The following is a 27,743-nucleotide window of genomic DNA, read 5'->3' as shown; positions in this document are numbered from 1 at the left end:
GAAAAAAAAAACAATTATCTTGTTTGTAAAAGCATTACAGCAAAGATGGCATCTATTGAATAAAACATTGATGTCACTTTCACTGTGTAAAAAATGTGTGTTTTCAATACTGAGCAGCATTTTTCACTTTAGTTGTGTGGTATTTTCTCCCCTTAGGGATTCCCATCCATATTCCAATACACTGTGCTGATCGAGCTCAGTATTGGCTTTTAGTCACCTTATTAAAAAAACTTAAACTTGACTCAGCTTGGCAGAGGCACTGAATGTTGGGGCTGTTTCAGTGTGTGCTGCTGTTTGAACAATTTATTCAGGAGCAGCACACACTGAGATCTTCTCATGTGTCAGCTATAGACTAGTTTTTACATTTCATTAGCTCAAGCCATTTGTCTTTTTTATAAAGTAGAATCTTTAAGAAACAGACAAAGGATAATCTATTATGCTGACATTGGTTATAAGTAATACATTAGGATAAATGAACTGAATTAATAGTCAAGTAGCCAACACATACTTCATATTCATGCCCTGCCCTCCACAGGCCCCAAGCATGAACTACACTGACATGAGACCCAGAGGTGAAGTACATGCACAATAAGGTTTCTTTTCTGGTGCAGTTTCAGTTTTCTGTACAGCATTGCCTGTATCTTTGCCAGACTGTCATGCAACACAGCAATTCCAAGTCAAAGAAGCAAAACCAGTTCATCACGATTTGTTCCTCTAACAGCAAAAGGACATGAATATAGAAGAAAAGAGCAATAATAGTGCCATTCATTAAACATCTGATTCTCCACACTGGCTCAACACAAAGATGACTGTAAAGTATTAAGCTGAATCCTCAGTTCGGAGAATGTGAACACAGTTACAAAAAACAGAAAGTAGATTTTCATTTGTGATGACTCATTTTACTCACTGAAGCTGCACAAGGACAGAGGATTAAGTAATGTAACCGTGAGACTTTCACACAATCTCCTAAAGCCCTCACTTCACTGCATGAGATCGCTGTGATGTCACGTTCACAGGTCACTAAAGGTCACCAGTAATTGGTCACTGATGACTTAGGTGCTTCAGACGGCTAGAGAGACAGCTAATCAGCATGTGATCCGTGTGCGTTCACTCAAGAAAACAAGATAATTTTCTGACTGTGCAATCCTGGAGTAAGATGTTTTTCCCGACTTCGGTGGCATATAAATTAGCACCTGCAATGCTGAGTCACCTGGTGTGCAGACAATACAATGTACAATGACTAGACTAATTTACATATTGTCGTGCTATTTTTAACTCTCACTCCGTTTTAATTAAAAGCACAAAATGCACAAATTGCAGAGAGTGGAAAAATGTGTCAGCAGTCTCACCAGTAAATAACATGGCAAAAATTGTTCAAAAATAAAGGAAAACGTGTGTGTGAATGTGTGATGGGGGGGGGTTCTTACATGCTTGTGTTTGTGTAAGTGATGAAAAAGTACAGGAGGTAAACATGACTACAAAAGAGTGGAAGGAAACACACTCTGTCCCTTTCCCTCTAGACTGATACCTCATATGTTTCCTAAAAGGAGAGAGCACAACAAATACATTATGCTTTTCCTCCTGCTCAGCTGTCACAATGGTGACAAGACTGGGCTCCAAAAAGAAAAGAGACAGACAGGCAGGCAGAGAGAGAGAGAGTAATAGAGGGAGCGGTTCTTTGCTTCATTGCTGGGCTTGCGCCCCATCATTTCTCCATCTCATTTAATTTATCAGATATAGCCTGGCAGGATCACCCGACCTTGGCAGTGATTATGCTCACCTTGTCAGTAATTCTCTTGGGATGTGTCTGTTGAGTCACGAGAGTTGCAGCAATGCCAAGAAAAGTCATTATAAACAAATGGAGCTACATAAAGTATTTGTCAGATAGCTCTCTATAGCGTGGGTTTATTTGGTAATGTTATGTTTCAATAGAGATGCGTCACACAGTATGAGATTAAATATTTTCTCTAAAATTAAAAATAGTGGTTGTATTGCAAGCATTTACATTTTGTATGTTTTTCTAGACTCTAACACACAAGAATAACTGAAAATGTGTTGATTTTAACAGACTGTTATAGCCGTTCTATTATTTGCCTTACCCATTTAGTCATTATATCCACATTACTGATAATTATTTATTAAAAATCCCATTGTGTAAACATTTTGTGAAAGCACAAATAATCAACTGTATCGTCACAACATGAATATCGAGGTATTTGGTCCAGCCATACTCAAGACGAGGTTAAATGCAAAAATTCGAGTGGTCTACTGAAATAAAATTCAAAACAGCACCTAAAACTGCAGCCTTCAATATGACCATAAAGTTGAACTAGAGACCATCTTGCAATGGGATCACTCCTGCAATCTGCAACTTGAAACAAATGTGGGCCAGGGGCACAATGTGGAGGGGCCTCTGGCATCCTCCCTAATTCCTACTCCCCCTACTGCTAGCCCACTTGCTCAGACTATGTCTTCTTCAAACTCGGCCTGATGATCTAAACTACACACCTAAATTTTGTGACTGCATTTTGCATGGTAGTGACATCCTTGCGATGACAAAATCAACAAACACTGCAGACCATAGACTGTAAAAAACTTCTTTTTTTTCTACTTATGGTGCAGACAAACAGACACACTGAAACTCAGGGCAAAAGACACAAAACCTCTGCTATGGTAGTTCCTGCTACAAATTCCTGTTTTGTCAGGACCACAATTTTTGCATCACACACACACACACACAGACTCACAGAGTGAAAACAATATCAGCCAGCTGGTAATTAACACCTCTCTAAAACAGTTTCAACAAAAACTGAACATTATAAGTCATGATTGTAGGATATATTACAACACGGTTAAAATAAACTGCATTAGTTTTAGCTGTGTATGTACCTAAATAACTGGTGTTTATACTGTACATCATGCTGCACAGAATTGTTCCAAAAATATGATACAGTGAGCACAAATTCCCTCCACAACTGACGCAGCATTTAACTGTTGAGACACCATATGGTGACGTGATTAACACATGCTTACTTGCATGTTAAAGTCCCTAGTGTCAATTTATCAGAACAGCAGCCATCTGCTGTGGTGTAAGGGGTCAGCACAGGATTGTCTTGACTCCATATGACACCACACAGCTGCCAGAGTGGGTGACATGATGACACAGTTGGGATGTAGTTTCCATCAGTGGCTGTTATGCCAAGATGCCCTTGAGAAAATGTGAATTTCCCAGCAGGCCTGTTTACTGTTAAGAGCGACTGCAGATGGATGAGAGTCCTATGCAGCTCCCAGATGAGAATATAGATGTAGCAGTGATTTTAAGAGTAAGAGGGCCACCGATGAAAGGAAACAGAATGAAGCCTTCAACCTCTGGCAGCCAAAGCAGGGGTTACCTCTCTACAGCTGAGAACATAAAGACTCAACCTGCTTTGCCTGGGCTGAGAGGGTTAGGCAGGGGCGTGTCGAGGGAGCGATTGGCCACCCCAGGTTAGACTCTATTACCATCTGTCCAATCAGTTTGAACTGTTTGACAAATAAACTGAATTTTCGTTTATAGGTGCAATTGAGTCTTAAACAAGATGACAAATAAACTGATGCAAGTGTTAATAAGTGTGTTCAAAAGAGCTTATTTATTTAAATTCTTTGGCATGTTAAATTTATTGCAACTTTATACTTGCTATTGTACTATGTACTTTTGGAGACACATTTTCATCAGTAAAGTATGGAAGGGTTATTTTGTATTTGTGTCACTCTGTTGTGTTGAGATCAGTAGGTCTATTCATCTTTTAAACTAAACAATAAACAGGAATGTAAAACACTGAGACTGAAATGATAAATTAAAGCTATGCCGACCCATGTGCCCTCTGCAGCGCTGGTATTTCATGCCACCCCTGCATAAGTCAGTGCCCTACTTGGTCTACCCCAGTAAAAAAAAAGTCTGGACATGCCACTGAGGTCAGGGCCAGTTGCAAACATTTAAAATTAATATATAAATAATTAGCTCAGGCATCTGTCTGGGGTTCTGGTGGTTTGACCCATGGCACTATTTCAATTTAAAAGGTCTATTTTGATGCTTTTTTGCACACTTTTGTTTTCATTCAAAGTACAAAAAAACAAAAGACTATATTTACTCTAAAACCACATAACAATGGGAGTAATGAATACAAATCTGATATGAATTAATACTAGGATCATGAAAGATGAGTTCCTATGTGCATTAAACAACAAAATATGACAGATGTGCAATGTTGCCATAATGAAAGAAATGCTGTCCTGAGGAGAAACCCTTGACACTGTCTCCACATCATTAGTCCTGTCTCTGAACACTTGTTCCTTCAGTCTAATATTGACAAATGATGAGTAATAATGTTTTGGGTCTATTGAGTTTTGTCCTTAAAGGTCTCGTGTGAAGGATTTTGGGGGATATATTGGCAGAAATTGAATATGATATAATGTTTCATTTGGTGTATGAACATCTGAACATAAGAACTGTTGTGTTTTCATAACCTTAGCATGAGCCTTTTATATCGACAAAGGGAGCAGGCACTTGTTTATTTTTTTGCACAAAATGGATAAACCAAACCAAACGGACAAACAAACACTAGCTCTAAATAGAGCCAGTCATGTTCTCATGTCGGCCACCATAGTTAGCGGTCCCTCTGCAATGTGTTTTTATCGCTTTTTACCACTGTTTGTTTTGGAGAGGAAGAGACCTTTGCTGATAATTTGGCTCCCAGTTAAAACCTCCTGAATGATGAATATTGAAGGAATCCTGATGGTAGAAGATTCAGCTGGTTGCAATTTGCAGTCCTCACCACTAGATGCCACTGAATCCAACAAACTTCCTCTAACTGTTAGAGGGCTCCGGAGAACCGTCCACTGCGGCCTGAACTGAGCCACGGTTATAAGACTTGTGTGAATTTTATTCTGGGAGGTCGGACTAGGTTATTTACATAGACTGGATGGTCAGTATGAGCAGCAGTGGCTGAAGAGACAATAATTAAAGAGCACCATCTACACTTCTGCCCACTCCCTCTGACTGGTGATCTGTGACTTGCTGTGAATAAAAAACTCAAGACTTGACCTATCAAGCATGATGGGAGGTAGAGGAATTTCATGAAGCAGCTTTAAAACATGAAAACAAAAAAACAGTTTTTCCTAGCTTGTAAGTTGCATTTGGTTTCACTTCACTCACTCATTCTGGAGCTGACCCGAACAAAAATAAAGATTGTTTTTTTTTAATCGTGTAATCTAGAATTATAAATTAGTGTTAGGCTTTAACCTAACCCAGGATGAGCAAAAACACCTCCTGCCAATAAGGAGTGCTTGACTTTAAGCAATACCAGTCGACTGAGAGACGGATTATTCAAATCTCCGACTTTCAAGCAGAACCCCTAAATAGGATATCAATGTTTTTCTCTGCAACTATCATGTTTTTTTCCAAATGATGCACAGATTTTTAGGCATTCTATTATTAAATGGCTTGAAAGTAGTGCATGTAGCTGCTGTACATGGGAAAAAAACATGAGGAAGAATGGTACCGGACCCCCTCCCCCCCAGATGTGGGCTGAACCCCAAATGTTTACAACACCAAGCTCCGCCCTTGAGTTGTACATGAACCCACACAAACTGCTCAGCTCACAAATCATCTCCCCAAAGCAATCCATCTTTAAAAGTAGTCCAATTGATCGAGGAGCACAAGAGCAGTCTTTAATAATCTGAACAGCTGAGAGAGGGTGGGGGATGTGACCCTATTTCTGGGTTTTAATGTGTGTGTGAGGAATGAGGAAATTAATGAGGCTTACTAGGGGTGCATATATGCTGTATGGGATGGTTAGAGCCAACATTGTGTGTGCATGCGTGTATGTGTGTGTGTGTGTGTGTGTGTGTGTGTGTGTGTGTGTGTGTGTGTGTGTGTGTGCCTGCCTCTATTGCACCATACTACAACACTAGCAGTGCCCTCTGACAAGGTGACACTGCCTGACACTTGACAAGGCGTAAGATAGAATTTGCAATGTCTCAACATTGTGTGTTTTACAGTTAAGTAAAAGCTGGGTGATGTTTGCCGCTGAGGACAGAGCAATGACACCATTAAGTGCTGAAAGGTATTTAAATCAATTTGGGGGATTATTTAGCATCTGTCTCTCCCTAAAAAAGCTGAATTATATGTTGCTCTTAGAGGACATAAATACTGTCATATTAGTCGTTATGTTGCTAATCCATTCAAATCAATTAGAACTGAGGCTGAATTCTGAGATAGATATTTTTCAAACAAACTAAAGAGCACACTGATGGCTTCACCACTTGCCTTATTGTAAATATGTTGTTAACCATTCCTCCTTGACAGCCTGAAGACTGTCTCTGAGCTGCAGCATTCATTCTAAGACAAACCGAAACCGACAAATATACATTTAATACTCCTAATTTGTGCTTCACTCCAATCCTGCAGATTTTCATCACATCTCATCAAATACCACCATATGAAACATACCAACAGCATATGTAAACAAAAACTTTTTAGTTTTATTTCCTTAAGTTAAAGCAACGGTCCACGGTTAGGTTAAGAAAAAAACATGGCTTATTTTACAATCAGTATAATTGCTACTAACGTCATGCAAAGTCACGTGATATACGTAACGCGACATATATCGCTACCGCAGCATGCTACACATACCAGCACGCTATGCTGTTATTAAAATAGCTTAATTGAGTTGTGCTTTCACACAGGAAACAAACAGCTGGGTTGGCTCTTGCTGTGAAAGGTGCCTCGGTGTTTGATGCTGTCACCATTGACAAAGTGTTGGTATACAACAACTTGGGTTTGAGAACGGGCTTCCCAATCCCATCCACCATCACTCTCGCTCAACCACACAGTCGCAAATACAAGCTACATGAGCCATGCTACTTTTACAACCATGTAATATACAAACATGTGGACTGCACTTCAACTTGGCCTTGGTCATTTTCACACGCAGCATTTTACAAATAGTTTTCTTCATGTACGCTCATGTCACATGGCGCGTAGGACAATATGTGTGTGGGTGAAGCCATGGGTCCATGTGAGTCTGACAATCCTGTTGTTGAAACATTTTTAAAATCTCAGCTTTTACAATCTTTCAGAAAATTGTGTTCCACCACATCGCACTGTCTGTTTGAATACGATTAATCCTTTATCCCTGATGTTAACCACATAAAACCTCACATGCAGTCTGACTTTTACTGTATGTTAGTCATCTTTGCCACATACCTGCTCTTTTGTTGCATTTCAACAACCTTGGAAACTTGTTATCACGACTCTCCCAGCAGGAAACACAGTCTGGAGCGGGCTTGCACATCGATATTTCAGGTGACGTCTCTTAGCTCCTGTTTGAAAAGAAGAATGAAACCAATGTCAGTCAAAATGGCTGAAATGAAGCTGTCCGCAGGTAACAATGCAAGAGTCAGAAATTTGTTACATAATACATGAATACAGTCCAGCTTCAGAGTTAGAGCAGCTGACAGTATGATCTCACCTAAAGTTTTCAACAAACTCATTGTCTTCATTAGCAGAATGAGTTGTCATGGATACAAAGATGTTTCTGAGCACTTTGAGGACTTCTCATTCATAGTGGCACAAAGGTTGATACTGACATTGATCAAAAGATTTTAACCCTGTGTTCAGACGCCTTTCACAACCTGTTTGACCCTTTGAAACCTGAGCTATTTGGTTTGATCAATTTGGCAAGCAATATCCCACAAAATTGCAAGTAAATAGTAAAAGATGACAAGAAAATTACCTAAAAAATATTTTTAAGAAAGAGGGGAGGATTTTTTAAAATTATCCCAAAAAAGGGAAAGATGTCAAGAAAACGATATTATAAGTATAATAATTTCAAACTTAAAATTATATTACAGAAAAAATATAAACGCTTTAAGATAAATACAATTTCTTTTTTTCTGCACTTCTCTCCGGTCATTTTCTTGTTTGTTTTTGCTTTTTACTTCTTTTTTCTGCTTATTTTAAGGTAATTTTCATACTATTTTTTTTTTGGCTAATTTTAGGGCCATGTCTTGGTAATTACTTTGTTGTCCATCCCCAAATGTTTCTGAATGAAATCAAACCAATTTAGTCAGGTTTGAAAGGGTTTTGTTGAGAAAACCAACATTTTCTCAAAAGAGGTAATCCATCATCAACATGAAAAATCGACATTTTGAGGTTCTCATATTACGCCTGTATGTGTGTTTATCACTGTGACTCTATCCACCTAATTATCCCATGGTGCTCTAACATGTTGGGAGGTCACAGAAGGGTTATTGGCTGTCACCACTAACAGGCGGCACTGAGAGATGATCGCACCATCTCTGTCAGACCCAAAGCCTGAGTATACTGCATCCAGTCAAAACACACACCAGGCGTGCAGCCAACTCTGATGGGATTTACACAAGAGTAGAAAAAAACCCCACTGATGTCAAATCCTTCGTGAGCCAAATGTAATCATTTTTTGTCATGCAGGTTAAATATGAAAATATCTGTCACACCTGGCACAAATGTTACATGTTTTTTGTTCAGAACTAAATCCAGCTCAAAACGCTAAATGTGGGCTTATGTAATGTTGTCATATTAATACACAGAATTTGATAAAGTGACTGTAGATTTTAATCCTGGTCACAAATTCCTGACACTCTCACAATGTACTCTGTCCTATCTTTACCGCCACATCTTAACTTAAACAAGTCCCCAGTTTGAATGCAGCAAATGTTTAATTCCCAAAGAAAAATGCTGGTTTGCAAGCACCTCGCATGTGAATCAGTACAGCTGGCACTAATGGACCCAGAATGGTGGATAATTGAGTATAATGAGGTGTGGTGTCTCTGCACCAGCAATAAGCTGTATCAAAACCTTAAAACATGCCGTTATTTCAGATCAGTAAAGTTTACATTTTACCATAACCTTGCAGCCTCCAGACAGATTTAACAAATCACTGAACAAAAATCAATGAGTACATAGAGGATAACAAATAACCTCAAAATGGAAAACATCTTCTCTGTGAGCAAACAAATACGTAGGAAAGTGTCTGCACCATCCATCCAAATGCAAATAACCTATAATGGATACATAAAATTCACTAGTCCTGCTCCTCTGTTAGAGGAATACATGATGCTGGGCAGACATGCTTGTACATGTGCATGTTTCCAAAAAATATTTAAGCAATTTGTCACAAGAGCCGTGGTTTTTCAAAGATTTTAGAACAGCTAAGGGGCGCTGCTGAGCACAATGCGGAGCAGACTTTAAAGTTGCATTATGCAATGTATCCACAGGATTTATCATTTCCGGTCTTTTCATCCACTGTCTGTAAGCAGCTGTGCAATGCATTCTGGTAGTCTTATGTTGCTTTTCAAGTTAAATCCATGCTACTTATAGCAAATAAAGGGCATCCAGCATGATGCACCACCTCTGAGAACTTTTTGGCTTATTTTTCCCCTCAAACATTTTCAGAAACACATTTAAGTTAACTATTTGTTCTTAGATAACAAAATGAAATATGTAAACAAAACTTTTTCTCAACCTTTTGATGGCTTATTTGTCCTTTGGTGGAGACTAGCTGTTTGTGCCTGCTCCAAGTTAAATTGGACTATAAACTGATATTGATTTTCTCACCTAATTCCTGAGAAGAAAGTAAATAGTCATAGTTCCCAAAAATTTCAATAACGATCAGATTTGTTTTTCACTTAAAATGTTCACTTTCCACTTAAAACAACGTCCTGTGATAATGATGGGGCACAGTGTGCTCTCTTTAGGAGCTCCATACCCACAGAAACGCCGCAGTATATGGGAGTCCCAGTGCTAACAGGATGCCTAATTAGCATCTTAGTGAAACTAAGGTAGTTATGAACCTGCTGCGACAATTAACCACCCTCAGGCTACACACCCCGTCTGCCTCATATCTCATCTCATCATATCCTCATCCCTTTGTTCTGTGGGTATCTAGTCACTATTCATGGGATGGAGCCAACAGATGAGACAGGAAGGTGGGAGACACACAGATCAGATACAGGGACGACTAACTGCTCATTGTTGTGAACAGGGAGCTTGTTTTTCCTTATAAGCCAAACTGACACAGTGACGCCAAACTACCATGAAAACATTGTACGATGTGCCTCCTCTCTTCCTGGCACAGAGGATGAATGCACAAAATACAGATTTAAATAAATGTTTTATTCAGCTGTTGAGTGATTTATCAACTCTTCATAATAATTTAAAAGGCACAGGAGAACATACAGCATTTTTGAACTGTAAACTAAAGTGTCTGGAAATTCAACCATCTAAAGTCCTGGTTAAATTCACGGTCAAGTGCATTTACTGCATCAGTGCGCTGATGAAAGAGTCAAGTAGGCACTTATGATCAGGATGGAAACACGACTCACCAGCCAAGTCCTGCTATGTTTTGGCTGCTTTGAGCTTTCTCCTCAACCGGCCAGCAGGTTATAAACTGGATGACTTATTCTACTAGCGTTTACAAACAGCTATGGTGTTTAACTGCAAGGGATGGGGGGATTGATACCTAAAATATATGTATATATGTAAACACACACACACAGATATATATATATAAAACAGAATTGCAGCTACAACGAAAACTGTATGTATTAACCTGTACTGTCTCAATAGGTTTTTATCTGGTTAAATAAAGGTTATATATAATTTGCTGTACAGTATACAGTTTGCTTGCGTACAGTGATTTGCTCCATAATAGTCGCAAAATTAGGGATGCATTACATTAAATTATACATAATTGTGATTTAGTGTATTGTAAAGTTATAAAAGAATGGACCACATAAATATAATATAGAACCTGTGTATATGTTACCTGTGAATTTAATATGTAATATTAAACATCTTTATTGACATAAACAAATGTTTTGTTTATGCAAACAACAGTTGTTTCATTTTCTTTAAAAAAAATGAACACAATAGAATGAAATGCCATGATGTCATAAAGCACTGCACCAGAATCCAGTGACATCATCATTAAAGTCAATGATGTAATGTTCTAGAATGTTGGGAGTCTATATATTGGGCTGATTCAGTTCAGTTTTTTAGTTCGTGTACTGTTCAGAGAGGATTGACAGCGAGATCAAACTCAGAGAAGATGACACTTGCAGAATTCATTGCATCAACTCGACAAAGAAGAAGATGGAAACTTAAATTAATTTCTATCTCAGCACACTAGAGGAGCAGGCTCGGTGCGAGCTCAATGACAAGTCCAACAGAGGGGAGAGTCCTCCTGAACATTCAGGACTCCTGAACGCTGCCTTCACGTCCTCCGTGGAGGAGGCAGAGTCTGAAGACTTGGGGGAACCTTCATCCATATCCCTGGCAGAGGTCGCTGAGGTACTTAAAAAGCTCCTTGGTGGCAAGGCGCCTGGTGTGGATGAGATTTGCCCTGAGATGCTTAAGGCTCTGGACATTGTAGGGCTATCTTGGCTGAAATGCCTGTTCAGTGTCGCGTGGAGGTCGGGTACAGTGCCTGTGGAGTGGCAGACCGGGATGGAGGTCCCCTTTTTCAAAAAGGTGGACTGGAGGGTGTGCTCCAGTTATCGGGGTATCACACTACTCAGCCTCCCAGGGAAAGTCTACTACAGGGTGCTGGAAAGAGGTTCCGTCCGACTGTCGAACCTCAGATTTAGGAGGAACAATGCGGCTTCCGTCCGGGCCGTGGAACAGTGGATCAGCTCTTCACTCTAGCGAGGCTGCTGGAGGGGTCGTGGGAGTTTGCTCATCCAGTCTACATGTGCTTTGTGGACTTGGAGAAGGCCCTCGACCCGCGTCCCTCAGGGAGTCCTGTGGGGGGTACTGCGGGAGTACAGGGTACTGGTGTCGCTTCTGCGAGCCATGCAGTCCCTGTAAAACCAAAGTGGGAGCTGTGTCTGCATACTCGGTGTGAAGTCAAACACGTTCCCAGTTGGTGTTGGCCTCCGCCAGGGTTGTCCCTTGTCTGACCCTGTATGTGATTTTCACGGACAGGATCTCAAGGCGCAGCCGGGGAGGAAGGGGTCCGGTTTGGGGACATTAGAATTGGGTCACTGCTTTTTGCAGATGATGTGGTTCTGTTGGCTCCATCACACCGTGATCTTCAGCATGCACTGGGGCGGTTTGCAGCCGAGTGTTAAGCGGTCGGGATGCTAGTCAGCACCTCCAAATCTGAGGCCATGGTTCTCTGCTGGAAAACGCTGGACTGTTCTCTCTTGGTGGGGAGTGAGTTGCTATCCTAAGCAAATGAGTTTGGGTATCTCAGTACTTGTTCGCGAGTGAGGGTAGAATGGAGTGTGAGATGGACAGACGGTTTGGTGCGGCGGTGAGTTGGATCAAGTGGCGGGGAAGGCTGCTGGACAACCTGGTAAACCCTAGCATGTAGTGAGGGTGGACTGGGAAGGTCTGGTGGAGGCCCCTGCCTGCGAGATCTTCAATTCACGCCTCCGGAGGAACTTTTCGTGCATCCCGGGGGGAGGTTGGGGACATGGTATCCCAGTGGTCCTTGTTCAAAGTCTCCATTGTGGAGGCGGCTGCTAGAAGCTGTGGTCAGAAGGCCTTCTGTGCTTGTCGTGGCGGCAACCGAAGGAGGCCGTCAAGCTGAAGAAGGAGGCCTTCCGGGCTCTGTTTGCCCAGAGGTCTCTTGAAACAGTGGACAAGTACCGGATGGCCAGAAGGGCTGCAGTTAAAAGGGGTCGCCAAAGCAAAAACTCGGGTGTGGGAGGAGTTCGGGAGGCCGTGGAGGAGGACTTTCGGTCGGCCTCCAGGAAGTTCTGGCAAAGTGAGAGACGTCTCCGAAAGGGGAAGCAGGGCTTGTCTCAGGCTGTCCTCAGCAGGAGAGGAGAACTGCTGACCCGGACTGGGGATATTGTCAAACTTGAGAAGGAACACTTTGAGGAACTCCTGAACCCTGCCTTCACGTCCTCCGTGGAGGAGGCAGAGTCTGAAGACTTGGGGGAACCTTCATCCATATCCCTGGCAGAGGTCGCTGAGGTACTTAAAAAGCTCCTTGGTGGCAAGGCGCCTGGTGTGGATGAGATTTGCCCTGAGATGCTGAAGGCTCTGGACATTGTAGGGCTATCTTGGCTGAAATGCCTGTTCAGTGTCGCGTGGAGGTCGGGTACAGTGCCTGTGGAGTGGCAGACCGGGGTGGTGGTCCCCTTTTTCAAAAAGGTGGACTGGAGGGTGTGCTCCAGTTATCGGGGTGTCACACTACTCAGCCTCCCAGGGAAAGTCTACTACAGGGTGCTGGAAAGAGGTTCCGTCCGACTGTCGAACCTCAGATTTAGGAGGAACAATGCGGCTTCCGTCCGGGCCGTGGAACAGTGGATCAGCTCTTCACCCTAGCGAGGCTGCTGGAGGGGTCGTGGGAGTTTGCTCATCCAGTCTACATGTGCTTTGTGGACTTGGAGAAGGCCTACGACCGCGTCCCTCAGGGAGTCCTGTGGGGGGTACTGCGGGAGTACAGGGTACTGGTGTCGCTTCTGCGAGCCATGCAGTCCCTGTAAAACCAAAGTGGGAGCTGTGTCTGCATACTCGGTGTGAAGTCAAACACGTTCCCAGTTGGTGTTGGCCTCCGCCAGGGTTGTCCCTTGTCTGACCCTGTTTGTGATTTTCACGGACAGGATCTCAAGGCGCAGCCGGGGGGAGGAAGGGGTCCGGTTTGGGGACATTAGAATTGGGTCTCTGCTTTTTGCAGATGATGTGGTTCTGTTGGCTCCATCACACCGTGATCTTCAGCATGCACTGGGGCGGTTTGCAGCCGAGTGTTAAGCGGTCGGGATGCTAGTCAGCACCTCCAAATCTGAGGCCATGGTTCTCTGCTGGAAAACGCTGGACTGTTCTCTCTTGGTGGGGAGTGAGTTGCTACCCCAAGCAAATGAGTTTGGGTATCTCAGTACTTGTTCGCGAGTGAGGGTAGAATGGAGTGTGAGATGGACAGACGGTTTGGTGCGGCGGTGAGTTGGATCAAGTGGCGGGGAAGGCTGCTGGACAACCTGGTAAACCCTAGCATGTCGTGAGGGTGGACTGGGAAGGTCTGGTGGAGGCCCCTGTCTGCGAGATCTTCAATTCACGCCTCCGGAGGAACTTTTCGTGCATCCCGGGGGGAGGTTGGGGACATGGTATCCCAGTGGTCCTTGTTCAAAGTCTCCATTGTGGAGGCGGCTGCTAGAAGCTGTGGTCAGAAGGCCTTCTGTGCTTGTCGTGGCGGCAACCGAAGGAGGCCGTCAAGCTGAAGAAGGAGGCCTTCCGGGCTCTGTTTGCCCGGAGGTCTCTTGAAACAGTGGACAAGTACCGGATGGCCAGAAGGGCTGCAGTTAAAAGGGGTCGCCAAAGCAAAAACTCGGGTGTGGGAGGAGTTCGGGAGGCCGTGGAGGAGGACTTTCGGTCGGCCTCCAGGAAGTTCTGGCAAAGTGAGAGACGTCTCCGAAAGGGGAAGCAGGGCTTGTCTCAGGCTGTCCTCAGCAGGAGAGGAGAACTGCTGACCCGGACTGGGGATATTGTCAAACTTGAGAAGGAACACTTTGAGGAACTCCTGAACCCTGCCTTCACGTCCTCCGTGGAGGAGGCAGAGTCTGAAGACTTGGGGGAACCTTCATCCATATCCCTGGCAGAGGTCGCTGAGGTACTTAAAAAGCTCCTTGGTGGCAAGGCGCCTGGTGTGGATGAGATTTGCCCTGAGATGCTGAGGGCTCTGGACATTGTAGGGCTATCTTGGCTGAAATGCCTGTTCAGTGTCGCGTGGAGGTCGGGTACAGTGCCTGTGGAGTGGCAGACCGGGGTGGTGGTCCCCTTTTTCAAAAAGGTGGACTGGAGGGTGTGCTCCAGTTATCGGGGTGTCACACTACTCAGCCTCCCAGGGAAAGTCTACTACAGGGTGCTGGAAAGAGGTTCCGTCAGATTTACCTCAGATTTAGGAGGAACAATGCGGCTTCCGTCCGGGCCGTGGAACAGTGGATCAGCTCTTCACCCTAGCGAGGCTGCTGGAGGGGTCGTGGGAGTTTGCTCATCCAGTCTACATGTGCTTTGTGGACTTGGAGAAGGCCTACGACCGCGTCCCTCAGGGAGTCCTGTGGGGGGTACTGCGGGAGTACAGGGTACTGGTGTCGCTTCTGCGAGCCATGCAGTCCCTGTAAAACCAAAGTGGGAGCTGTGTCTGCATACTCGGTGTGAAGTCAAACACGTTCCCAGTTGGTGTTGGCCTCCGCCAGGGTTGTCCCTTGTCTGACCCTGTTTGTGATTTTCACGGACAGGATCTCAAGGCGCAGCCGGGGGGAGGAAGGGGTCCGGTTTGGGGACATTAGAATTGGGTCTCTGCTTTTTGCAGATGATGTGGTTCTGTTGGCTCCATCACACCGTGATCTTCAGCATGCACTGGGGCGGTTTGCAGCCGAGTGTTAAGCGGTCGGGATGCTAGTCAGCACCTCCAAATCTGAGGCCATGGTTCTCTGCTGGAAAACGCTGGACTGTTCTCTCTTGGTGGGGAGTGAGTTGCTACCCCAAGCAAATGAGTTTGGGTATCTCAGTACTTGTTCATGGTGAGGGTAGAATGGAGTGTGAGATGGACAGACGGTTTGGTGCGGCGGTGAGTTGGATCAAGTGGCGGGGAAGGCTGCTGGACAATCTGGTAAACCCTAGCATGTAGTGAGGGTGGACTGGGAAGGTCTGGTGGAGGCCCCTGCCTGCGAGATCTTCAATTCACGCCTCCGGAGGAACTTTTCGTGCATCCCGGGGGGAGGTTGGGGACATGGTATCCCAGTGGTCCTTGTTCAAAGTCTCCATTGTGGAGGCGGCTGCTAGAAGCTGTGGTCAGAAGGCCTTCTGTGCTTGTCGTGGCGGCAACCGAAGGAGGCCGTCAAGCTGAAGAAGGAGGCCTTCCGGGCTCTGTTTGCCCGGAGGTCTCTTGAAACAGTGGACAAGTACCGGATGGCCAGAAGGGCTGCAGTTAAAAGGGGTCGCCAAAGCAAAACCTCGGGTGTGGGAGGAGTTCGGGAGGCCGTGGAGGAGGACTTTCGGTCGGCCTCCAGGAAGTTCTGGCAAAGTGAGAGACGTCTCCGAAAGGGGAAGCAGGGCTTGTCTCAGGCTGTCCTCAGCAGGAGAGGAGAACTGCTGACCCGGACTGGGGATATTGTCAAACTTGAGAAGGAACACTTTGAGGAACTCCTGAACCCTGCCTTCACGTCCTCCGTGGAGGAGGCAGAGTCTGAAGACTTGGGGGAACCTTCATCCATATCCCTGGCAGAGGTCGCTGAGGTACTTAAAAAGCTCCTTGGTGGCAAGGCGCCTGGTGTGGATGAGATTTGCCCTGAGATGCTGAAGGCTCTGGACATTGTAGGGCTATCTTGGCTGAAATGCCTGTTCAGTGTCGCGTGGAGGTCGGGTACAGTGCCTGTGGAGTGGCAGACCGGGGTGGTGGTCCCCTTTTTCAAAAAGGTGGACTGGAGGGTGTGCTCCAGTTATCGGGGTATCACACTACTCAGCCTCCCAGGGAAAGTCTACTACAGGGTGCTGGAAAGAGGTTCCGTCCGACTGTCGAACCTCAGATTTAGGAGGAACAATGCGGCTTCCGTCCGGGCCGTGGAACAGTGGATCAGCTCTTCACCCTAGCGAGGCTGCTGGAGGGGTCGTGGGAGTTTGCTCATCCAGTCTACATGTGCTTTGTGGACTTGGAGAAGGCCTACGACCGCGTCCCTCAGGGAGTCCTGTGGGGGGTACTGCGGGAGTACAGGGTACTGGTGTCGCTTCTGCGAGCCATGCAGTCCCTGTAAAACCAAAGTGGGAGCTGTGTCTGCATACTCGGTGTGAAGTCAAACACGTTCCCAGTTGGTGTTGGCCTCCGCCAGGGTTGTCCCTTGTCTGACCCTGTTTGTGATTTTCACGGACAGGATCTCAAGGCGCAGCCAGGGGGGAGGAAGGGGTCCGGTTTGGGGACATTAGAATTGGGTCTCTGCTTTTTGCAGATGATGTGGTTCTGTTGGCTCCATCACACCGTGATCTTCAGCATGCACTGGGGCGGTTTGCAGCCGAGTGTTAAGCGGTCGGGATGCTAGTCAGCACCTCCAAATCTGAGGCCATGGTTCTCTGCTGGAAAACGCTGGACTGTTCTCTCTTGGTGGGGAGTGAGTTGCTACCCCAAGCAAATGAGTTTGGGTATCTCAGTACTTGTTCATGAGTGAGGGTAGAATGGAGTGTGAGATGGACAGACGGTTTGGTGCGGCGGTGAGTTGGATCAAGTGGCGGGGAAGGCTGCTGGACAACCTGGTAAACCCTAGCATGTAGTGAGGGTGGACTGGGAAGGTCTGGTGGAGGCCCCTGTCTGCGAGATCTTCAATTCACGCCTCCGGAGGAACTTTTCGTGCATCCCGGGGGGAGGTTGGGGACATGGTATCCCAGTGGTCCTTGTTCAAAGTCTCCATTGTGGAGGCGGCTGCTAGAAGCTGTGGTCAGAAGGCCTTCTGTGCTTGTCGTGGCGGCAACCGAAGGAGGCCGTCAAGCTGAAGAAGGAGGCCTTCCGGGCTCTGTTTGCCCGGAGGTCTCTTGAAACAGTGGACAAGTACCGGATGGCCAGAAGGGCTGCAGTTAAAAGGGGTCGCCAAAGCAAAACCTCGGGTGTGGGAGGAGTTCGGGAGGCCGTGGAGGAGGACTTTCGGTCGGCCTCCAGGAAGTTCTGGCAAAGTGAGAGACGTCTCCGAAAGGGGAAGCAGGGCTTGTCTCAGGCTGTCCTCAGCAGGAGAGGAGAACTGCTGACCCGGACTGGGGATATTGTCAAACTTGAGAAGGAACACTTTGAGGAACTCCTGAACCCTGCCTTCACGTCCTCCGTGGAGGAGGCAGAGTCTGAAGACTTGGGGGAACCTTCATCCATATCCCTGGCAGAGGTCGCTGAGGTACTTAAAAAGCTCCTTGGTGGCAAGGCGCCTGGTGTGGATGAGATTTGCCCTGAGATGCTGAAGGCTCTGGACATTGTAGGGCTATCTTGGCTGAAATGCCTGTTCAGTGTCGCGTGGAGGTCGGGTACAGTGCCTGTGGAGTGGCAGACCGGGGTGGTGGTCCCCTTTTTCAAAAAGGTGGACTGGAGGGTGTGCTCCAGTTATCGGGGTATCACACTACTCAGCCTCCCAGGGAAAGTCTACTACAGGGTGCTGGAAAGAGGTTCCGTCAGATTTACCTCAGATTTAGGAGGAACAATGCGGCTTCCGTCCGGGCCGTGGAACAGTGGATCAGCTCTTCACTCTAGCGAGGCTGCTGGAGGGGTCGTGGGAGTTTGCTCATCCAGTCTACATGTGCTTTGTGGACTTGGAGAAGGCCTACGACCGCGTCCCTCAGGGAGTCCTGTGGGGGGTACTGCGGGAGTACAGGGTACTGGTGTCGCTTCTGCGAGCCATGCAGTCCCTGTAAAACCAAAGTGGGAGCTGTGTCTGCATACTCGGTGTGAAGTCAAACACGTTCCCAGTTGGTGTTGGCCTCCGCCAGGGTTGTCCCTTGTCTGACCCTGTTTGTGATTTTCACGGACAGGATCTCAAGGCGCAGCCAGGGGGGAGGAAGGGGTCCGGTTTGGGGACATTAGAATTGGGTCTCTGCTTTTTGCAGATGATGTGGTTCTGTTGGCTCCATCACACCGTGATCTTCAGCATGCACTGGGGCGGTTTGCAGCCGAGTGTTAAGCGGTCGGGATGCTAGTCAGCACCTCCAAATCTGAGGCCATGGTTCTCTGCTGGAAAACGCTGGACTGTTCTCTCTTGGTGGGGAGTGAGTTGCTACCCCAAGCAAATGAGTTTGGGTATCTCAGTACTTGTTCGCGAGTGAGGGTAGAATGGAGTGTGAGATGGACAGACGGTTTGGTGCGGCGGTGAGTTGGATCAAGTGGCGGGGAAGGCTGCTGGACAACCTGGTAAACCCTAGCATGTAGTGAGGGTGGACTGGGAAGGTCTGGTGGAGGCCCCTGTCTGCGAGATCTTCAATTCACGCCTCCGGAGGAACTTTTCGTGCATCCCGGGGGGAGGTTGGGGACATGGTATCCCAGTGGTCCTTGTTCAAAGTCTCCATTGTGGAGGCGGCTGCTAGAAGCTGTGGTCAGAAGGCCTTCTGTGCTTGTCGTGGCGGCAACCGAAGGAGGCCGTCAAGCTGAAGAAGGAGGCCTTCCGGGCTCTGTTTGCCCGGAGGTCTCTTGAAACAGTGGACAAGTACCGGATGGCCAGAAGGGCTGCAGTTAAAAGGGGTCGCCAAAGCAAAAACTCGGGTGTGGGAGGAGTTCGGGAGGCCGTGCAGGAGGACTTTCGGTCGGCCTCCAGGAAGTTCTGGCAAAGTGAGAGACGTCTCCGAAAGGGGAAGCAGGGCTTGTCTCAGGCTGAGGAGGCAGAGTCTGAAGACTTGGGGGAACCTTCATCCATATCCCTGGCAGAGGTCGCTGAGGTACTTAAAAAGCTCCTTGGTGGCAAGGCGCCTGGTGTGGATGAGATTTGCCCTGAGATGCTGAAGGCTCTGGACATTGTAGGGCTATCTTGGCTGAAATGCCTGTTCAGTGTTAAGCGGTCGGGATGCTAGTCAGCACCTCCAAATCTGAGGTCATGGTTCTCTGCTGGAAAACGCTGAACTGTTCTCTCTTGGTGGGGAGTGAGTTGCTGCCCCAAGCGAAGGAGTTTAGGTATCTTGGGGTCTTGTTCACGAGTGAGGGTAGAATGGAGCATGAGATGGATGGACGGTTTGGTGCGGCATCCGCAGTGATGTGGGAGTTGCATCGGACTGTTGTGGTGAAGAAGGAGCTGAGCCGAAAGTCGAAGCTCTCGATTTACCAGTCTATCTATGTTCAAATCTTCACCTATGGTCATCAGCCCGGGGCAGTGACCGAAACAATGAGATGGCGGATACAAGCGGCCAGTGAGCTTCCTCTGGAGGGTGGCTGGGCTCAGCCTTAGAGAAAGGGTGAGGAGCTCCGAGATCCAGGAGGAGCACGGAGTAGAGCCGCTGCTCCTTCACAGCAAAAGTTGCCAGTTAAGGTTGTTTGGGCATCTGATCAGGATGCCTCCTGAGTGCCTCCCACTGGAGGTGTTCTGGGCACATCCTACTGGTAGGAGGCCCCAGGGCAGACCCAGAACACGCTGGAGGGATTACATATCTCGTCTAGGCTGGGAACACCTTGGGGTCCCCCAGAAGAAACTAGAAAGGGTTACTGGGGAGAGGGACGCCTGGAGTGGTCTGCTCAGCCTGTTGCCCCCGTGACCCAGCCATGGATGGACAATATGAATATTTCCCTCTAAAAAAATAAATTTCTATTTATTATTATGTTTGTGTGCCTGTTGTTGAAAGGTTGCACTACAGTCATATGTAATATTGAATTTTTTTTTTAATTAACAAATGGGTCAAGCATCAATGAGTTCTCATTTTCTCCCTGTAGTCTGAAAATAGAAGTGTGACAAGTATGTTTAGGTTCAAATATTGCTATTTCGTCTTCGGTTATATGTTGGTTTCCAAAGAAAATAATAATCTGTCAAAGGAGCTAAAGAGTTTAAGAAAAGGTAGGTTTATTTAACTGGAGTTTTATGTTTTATAGCAAAGAAACAAATTACAATATTTGAAAACACACTCAAGACAAATATATTTTTTAGAATTAAATATAATCAGTTAATGACTTGACCCATAGTGTCAGCTAATGGTGGTTCATGGACTTCATGGACAAGGTTAAAGGAGGGAAAAGGGGGATATGCCTGAAAAGAAAATATATGTAAAAGGGGAGAGAAAAAACTCTAAGAAACATTGTTTAACGTGATTGTTGTCAAAAATGTAAAAAAAAACAAAACAAAAAAAACATTACAATGTACAAAGGTTTAGAAAGTTTTCTAAAAATGTACAATATGCTTCAGCATATAACACAATATTTACATATAGAAATACAATATATCCAACATGTGCATCATATGTTAGAAAAATACTCAAAATGCCCTGAAGTAGCATCAGTTTCAAATCTTTTGGTAAAGGTTAAATATCATTTTACTTTTTTTTTTTTTTTTTTTAACCATAGTAATTAATTGTGATGATTTAAATCAGGTAATTTTGCTTCTGATAGCTCAACATTCATTAACTGTTTACTTAAAGGTTAATTTCTAAGGAAAACTAACAAAAACAAAATGACATGAAATACAATATCCCTTTTCTATGAGGAAACAGTGTCCACCTCCAGTCTCCACCAGTCAGCTGGCCACTTTGGGATTACCGCTGATGGACAGTGTTGCTATGGAAACATGGTGGCCACATTCAAGGCTCCTCCACGATTAATAAGCACCTTAATTTTGAACAAAAAGACCCTAAATTTAGCATTGTTAACTACTATTAGCACCACTAACTTAGCTGTGGTGACCCTGCTAACAGTGCTAATAGAGCTAACATGAAAACTATAGTTCACAATGCTGACAGGGGTTTTATATGCTGTTCAAAATTAGGCCCTTTAATTACTGAGGAAACTTGGGGGATAACTGAAGGACGGGTACAATGTTTCCACTGTAAAGCCTTCACAGGTAACCATGTCATTTTTGGTGATTTTTATTTTGATAGACCCACAAGTTTGGGGGATATGTTTTCTTTAAAAATAACAAAAAAAAAAATTAAGATGAAAAAAATAAAGATAAGAATAAAGAAAAGAAAGAAAAGAGCAAAAATAAATAATAAAGTAAAACATTACAAAAAAAAATAAAGGAAAACATGATTGCTAAAAGATTTTACAAAAAAAAAAATGCCAAAGTAACACCTTCCCACCACCATTGAGTTTATGCAGTTTTACCATGGATGTACTGTATTGATCGGAATATAAGACAGGTTTTTTCCCCTTATAGCCGGGTGTGGCAACACATTTTGACACATAAAGGCCTGTCTCAATTAGAGGCCCGATCTAGTTACCATGCAGTTAATTTTTATACAAGTTCTTTGCATGTATAATATCGGGTTGTTGGCTACCTGCTGGAGTTGACCTTGGTTAGCTGCTTAGATTATGGATACTATAAATGTTAAAACTTTTGTCAATGCTACACACGATGTTAGCTTGGTTAACATTTTCTACAATTAAATCAATCAGTTAATTTTACTAAAACCATGAGCCCCAAAGAATGGGCTACAATCTGTTAAAACACCTGTAGTTTATACAGGATTTACTCGCAAAAATTGTTATCACAACCTGAATGACAACACCTAGATATCATCTGTCCTACAGGATTTACACAACATATCTGCAGTAATGCTTTCCTTGGCCAGTGGCAACAATACCAATACACTATAGCCCAAGAGGGTCATGCATTCCAAGAGGATCCTCGCACCAGACGTTGCTTGGGCCGTAATAATACCAATACTACCATTACTTGTTTTGAGTATTTATAGGAGGGTTAGTGACAAATCTGAGATTACGTGTATATAAACTGAGGTGAAAGAAAACATTTTTACATGACTTGAGTGGAATTTGTATGTTCAAGAAACAGGTACTGAGGATTATTGCAACTATCACTATATAACAGTCAAAGGTGAATTGAAAACTTGTAGAGAAACAAATTTAAACACATTATTAAAAACAACATATTGAAGGGATAAGAGATGGTAGAACAGAGAGGGAAATGGGCAAGACGGCACAAGATAGGTAGGTTGCTTTTGATAATGTGACTGTTCTCTATATGGCTGTGTTTGCTTTGTAATGTGTTTGTGTGTGCGTGCGTGCGTGCGTTTATTCAGATTAATCTGTTCTGTTTTTGTCGTAATACTTGTTTGATTTGATTGAGGCAGAAATAGGGAATAAAATTAAGATTGTTTGATAAAACTGAAAAAGGGGGTAGGATTTGAGTATCCACTTCCTCCTACTCCTTTTTGGACATGAAATCAAAGACATCAGGGCATTTCCAGTGATGGTTGGGGCAAGAGAACATCTCTCTTGAATATCTTTTCCTAAGCCTGACCACAGCACTGAAATGTAAATAAACATTAAGGTTTAAAATATCTGCTACATATGAAATGTACAAATGTGGTTTGGAGAATATTTTATTTATATTCAATATTTATTCTGGCGATTGGATTGATAGTACTGATACAGAAAATGAGCCTTTTTTATGAGCACTTTTTTCCTTTCTGCTGCTGTTATGTGCCTGTGAATAGGCACCACTTTGTTATTTCAGAGAATTCACACAACAAAATTGTTATATACCAAAGGTAATACTGTCCTAAATGTCTGGAACATCATTAGTGTTAATTAGAATGTATGCAGAAGTAGCTCTGATTACGTATCCACCTCATAAATCAAAACCTATTGCTCACCCTTACATTATAGTACATTAACTACTTTTAATAATAAAAAGTACCAATGCTGGTGATTCTATCCTTGAATTATTTGGGATTGGAGTGAAATCAAATTTTGTGTTATCACCCACTCCTAGCAATGGCACTGCTCCATCCTTAATATACTCCATCTTTTCCTCGTTCAAAACAGCTTATCCTGTTTAAGGTCACAAGGAGCTTGGAGCCTTTCCCAGCATGCATTAGGTAAGAAGCAGGAGTACTGCATCACTGGACTATCACACATTCACACATTCACCTAACTCGCCTGTATACAAATACACCAGAGCACCTGTCGGTAACCCATGCTGACAGAGCAGGAACATGACCTTATGTAGCGCTTATCAACAAGCACAAAAAGAAGCATAAAAACAAGTGTGTTTCACTTTGCACTGTCCATTTACATGAATATTGCTTTGCTGTCAAAACTGTGCTACATGGTCTGAGATTGTGTTTTCTGCCATGCTGGGAGGAATAAAGCTCACCTTTGGCATGAGCTAAAGACACTCTTTAATAAGATACAAATAATCTCTGTTGCTGCAGTAATTGACCTTGCCACAAACAGTAAAGAGCATAGATAAAAGGAGAGACACTGAGGGGGTCAACATCGTTTGATGGCGCTTGCAGCTCAACAGGCCCGTGAATGCAACCTGCTTTTATCGGTCACCAAACAACCAAATGCAGGCAACTGCATTTGCATTCTAAACACTCAAACAATCAGCGGGTAGTAATATCAAAGAACTCCAGACCCCTTGATCTACTTTGTATTCATCAAGAAAATCCCTGCATGTGCTGATAAATATAAATACTTTTGCATATGAATATTCCTAGTTTGGTTAATCTGGAGCAGTTCAGCTGACATACAAGTGTGTGTTTGCATTGGAGATGAATGGGATTTCTGTGTACGCCTCTGCCCATCTGAGGGAATATTTGAGAAACATGAATTATGAATTCCATGCCGTGCAAAGATAACTGTGGTAATGAAGCCGGCTGAACAACTGGATAGGCTACATATTTAAAGAGGCTCCTTCCTTTGTGGACATGTCATCTGGGCATTAAAGATTCAGACGTTGTGATAGCCCAACATTAGAGAGGGCTGCAGGGTGAGTGGGTTGGAGATGAGAGTATTATCTGGCCGGCGTTATGGGGCTGATGCTTGCAAGAAACCAGAGCTGGCAGGGCGAGGCTGACGTAACATGACGGCACATGGAAGCTTAACTATGAAGTGCCCATAATACCTCAGCAAACACTATAAAATCCTAAATTGTAAATGTTGCACATTTATGATGCTAATTATATTCACATGCTTAATGTATTCAGCATCGGAAAATACACAGAAGAAGCACATATGTGGGATTATCTATGGCTTCAAACTTCAAAGTGTCCACACACAACCTCTTCAATCATATCAGAATAACACTGCATCAAAATACCTTTGTGCGGGTAATATTAACCCCCAAACAAAATATGCCGGTTTCAGTAAGACAGCTGCAGCATGTTTTTACTTCAAATTACTGTCTGTGTAATGAGACATTCCTGTTTTAATGGGACACATCTCTGCCTGCACCATCTAGTGTCTCTCCAGTATTTTGCCCCATGATGCTGATCCTGTCTGTGATACCAGGCTACAGACTGATACGAGGCCAACGCTTGCTGTTTAATCCACGGTTAACCAAAACCTTTTGTTTAATCAAACTCCAAGTGGGGTCAGTTCACTGCAGACACTGATAAAGAAACATTATACCACTGAAAGGTCCTGACTGTCGTTAAAGCACTGACAGAACATGTCAACCTGGTCAGGTGAGCTCTTAGATCCACTTAGCTGGGTGTCTGAATGACTGGTAGCACCTCTTTGTATTAAGCGCATGTTTAAGGTAATTATTTGCCAGCTTGTACTGTGCATTACATTATTATATTATTATTATTTAATCATTACATTACACGAGTCACAGGAATAAGCTTGAGTTTTTCCAAAATAAAATTCATGTCATTTTCTGAAAAACCCTCAAGGTAGTTTAATTGGCAAAACTTGCTGCTCTGAAGGTATTCCCAGAATCTTCTAACCATCTGGAAAAAAATATGCTGTTCATGCTGGCAGCATTGATAGCAGTATCAATCTGCCCAAAACTTCGGTTTTACACTGAAAAATCTCAACAGATATTTGATGAATTGCCAATCAATGAATCCTGCAGACTTTAGTGATTTTGACCTTTTCTCTAGCACCACCATTAGGGGGTTCTAAAGTCTTATAATGATTACAGTATCTTGCTAATGTAGCCTAATGTCTACAGTCTGCAGATGATGATGAATCAAATCCATTACACTAGTTCATGGGTCACATGCCAGTAACAACTTCTGTAATTAGCTGTCACCAACAAAGTATTCTTGAGCAAACTGCCAGCAGGTCAGACCCATACACACACAACAACAGCACGCCATAATTTCCATTTTAAAGGTAAAAAGACAGCTGACAGTTTGATTTTTGAGTGGTCTACGCCTGTAAGCAGTAGCTAATGCTTCAGTCTCCAAAGTAGCTTCAAAGCAAAACTCTGGGTAAGAAACTTTATTATAACTAGCTGGATACTTGCACATGAGCATTAACTTTAATAAGGACATGAGTCACTGCAGTGATGGGAATGAGGCAGGCAGACAATATGTTCATCTAATGTTGAACATGTCATACCCCAAATGCTAATATTAGCATTTAGCTTAATTGCTGCCACACAGAACCACTAGCAAGGTGTACAGTTGATGTTTTGTTCAGTCGTTAAAGTGGCAGTTAATTATTTTTATGTTGGAATTTGGCCCTGTTTTTCTGGAGTTCTGCAGTAAGGTTTTGAAATGAAGAAAATGAATTTATTGCTGTCATTGTTGTTGATTAAGAGATAATGTTGTTTCACTGGTAAATATGCTGAATTTTGATGGATTTAGTCATTTAGTAGTGCTTTCATGCAACAATATTATCATCTGGTGGCGGTAACCCTTTTAAAAAATATAACATAAATACTCTGAGTGAGAGTTCATTTTAAATGACCTACTCCATGCCTTTATGAGTGGAATTGGTATGCTATTCTACTACAGATATCTTATGGTTTTTACCAGGAAACAATAATGGTTAGGTCTGTGACTTAAATGTAATGGTCATACATGAGATGTGACAAGTGGGGCAAAATGAGATCAGGTAAACATACATTGCAGTAAAAGTCCATATGTGTAAAAACGTGGCCAGTCTTTTCACAAAAATGAAAATGAAAATTAGTAATATTATAGTCATACTGTGCATTTACCAAAAAACTGGTGTATTCTTTAACTCATGGCGCAGCAGAGGCTCCAAGGGAAACTTGTCTGCCGGAGTGTAAACTGGTACAAAGTGTCTGCCATTCCAGATCATTTGACATCATTTGTTTGCTCTATTAACTTTTCGTCATTCTCCTCCCCAGCTCTGTGTTTTGTTGGCTCCGTCTTAATGACTTGTCCCCCAAAAAGCAGTTTAGGTGTTAGCGTGGTAGTTATGCCGTGTGCTAAATCAAAAATAAATCCCATTGTGTCTGAGGTGACCTGATGGAGCATGTTGTTTTCAGGTATTGTAGAAAGAAGAAGAGAAGAAGTCATATAAAACTGCAGCAGAGAGAAGTGCAAGAATCAGTTCTGTGGTGCACAACTCATTTTTCTCATTGATCAAGCAGAAAGACAGATGATTCCTTTGAGTATTACTCTGAATAACTACAGTACAAAGGTACCTCTGGTCATATCACTCAAGTACACAATAAACAAACAACACTCACTTCCTCTAATAGATTTGTTTGTGAAAACACACACACTTTCAGATTGCTGGGTGACACTGACTGAAGGTCAGACCTGTCTCAAGCATCGAAGCATGATGGTGACGTCACTGCGCTCTATTGCACCGTAAAAACAAACACACAATGCCCAGATGGAAAAATGGCAAAGGACATAAGCAATTTCCATTTGATCACGCCTTGAGGTACAGAACTGTGTTGACTGACACAGTCTGTGACCTGTCGCTTGTGGAAAAATGGCAGTTACAGGCTGAGCAGGATGCTCCACTGTGAGAAATGCGTGACTGAATTTATATGAGGGACTACTTTGAAGGTCCAAAGTGCTTTGTACTCTCTGCTGTACGCTAGATTGTGTGAACAGTGTAGCAGCCACCTGGCAGAGCTTCAGGGACTATTATACATCAAACATGAACCCTAATTCAGTTCAACAAAACTTGATAATAACTTACATGCTTTGCCCATATGTCCAGATTCAGTGTTTCATGATCTAGAATTAAGCCAACTGTGATGTAACATGATGTACCTAAAAGCTAATAGATAATACATGAGATAAAATGGATATTTAAATTCTTAATCAGCAAATTTGTCTGTTAAATTTGGTATACGTCTACTAATAATGGCCTCATGAA

General features: G+C 43.9%; 1 long non-coding RNA gene across 1 annotated transcript in view; it reads right to left on the bottom strand.

Annotated features, from left to right (window-relative positions):
- Positions 1–27,743, bottom strand: part of LOC148189563 (uncharacterized) — a 157,174-nt gene that overhangs the window by 6,621 nt on the left and 122,810 nt on the right. The window contains exon 4 of the long non-coding RNA XR_015776611.1: positions 7,247–7,362. This is a non-coding gene — a long non-coding RNA (uncharacterized LOC148189563). The remainder of the gene's footprint in view (positions 1–7,246; positions 7,363–27,743) is intronic.

This window comes from Plectropomus leopardus, chromosome 5 (assembly GCF_026936395.1).
Source record: "Plectropomus leopardus strain MGB_pleo_1.0 chromosome 5, ASM2693639v1, whole genome shotgun sequence".
NCBI lineage: Eukaryota > Metazoa > Chordata > Actinopteri > Perciformes > Serranidae > Plectropomus > Plectropomus leopardus.
Note: the sequence above shows the minus strand (reverse complement) of the source record. Positions and strands in the feature narration are given on the sequence as shown.